The sequence below is a fragment of the Meleagris gallopavo genome, chromosome 19 (genome assembly GCF_000146605.3).
Source record: "Meleagris gallopavo isolate NT-WF06-2002-E0010 breed Aviagen turkey brand Nicholas breeding stock chromosome 19, Turkey_5.1, whole genome shotgun sequence".
Taxonomy (NCBI): domain Eukaryota; kingdom Metazoa; phylum Chordata; class Aves; order Galliformes; family Phasianidae; genus Meleagris; species Meleagris gallopavo.
The window spans coordinates 9,276,662-9,277,747 of record NC_015029.2 but is presented as its reverse complement, the minus strand read 5'-3'; positions in this window follow the sequence as shown (position 1 = coordinate 9,277,747).

Here is a 1,086-nt window from a genome sequence, read left to right as displayed (position 1 = left end):
AGTGTGGGCTCCACACCGGGTGGCTCTGGAGTGATCCTCTGCTGAGCCCACTTCCTGTTTGCCGCACATCCCTGCCAACACTGCTTCCTCTGTGGGGCACCGTGGGCCTCCTTGGGTGTGCAGGATGAGCCATACGGGGTGAGCAGAGTGGGACAACTTGTGTGGGATGGGATGTGCAGGATGAGATGTGCGGGATGAAATGTGCGGGATGAGCCAAGCCCTGTGGCCAGTGCCTTCCCTGCAGCTCCATCAGGCACCAAGCACCTCGAATCGCAGTGACATGCAGGCAGCGGGACAGAAGGGTGTCTCAAGGAGTGCGGTGGGGCTCAGCAGTGGATCCTTGTTCTCCTCATGGCCAAACACCCTCATGGCAGCCTCAGTCTGTACAGCTTGGAGCAGGCAGCTCCTCCTGCCTGAGTGGTGCTGTACCCCTGGGCACCATCGTGGTTCAGAACACGGATCTGGCCCTCCCCCCTGCCTCAGTCCCGGCTGTAATTTGGTCTGGATTTGGCCCTGGCTCTTCAGCTGATAGGGTAGGGAGCCAAGCTGGCTGTGTTCACCTGTGAGCAGGAAACTTCCAGGCAGGACAAAGGGAGATGATGAATAGAATGTGCTTCTGCAGTGATTTGACAGGGAATGTTTCATTAAGAGTCCCTTAAAATGAAGCAATTAATTAAACAGCAGCACTGAACGTGCCACAGGGCAGGCAGCATTGCCGTGCAAGGGCAGCCGGCCAACGGCAATGCCAGTGCCGCTCCCGATGGCTGCAGGGGAGGTGCAGAAGGCCGTGCACTCTGCGCTCCTCAGTCCGGGCTCTGATCAGCTCCCTGCGACTGCCTGCTGTGGGGGCAAAGGGTTTGGTCCGGGCAGCGCTGGGAGTGCGGGGCTCTGGTTAGGGTTGAGGGTTAGAGTTGGGGTTAGGATTAGAATTAAGAGATTAAGGATTTGGTGAGTGCTGCAAGCAGCGTCCTGTGCTTGGGTGACACAGCAGCCCCCAGTCCCTTCTTATGATGATTCCTGAGGAGGTACCCTCAGCCCGGGCTCCCTCAGCTCCCGGCCGCCCCCGGCCGCAGCCCCCGGCGGCGT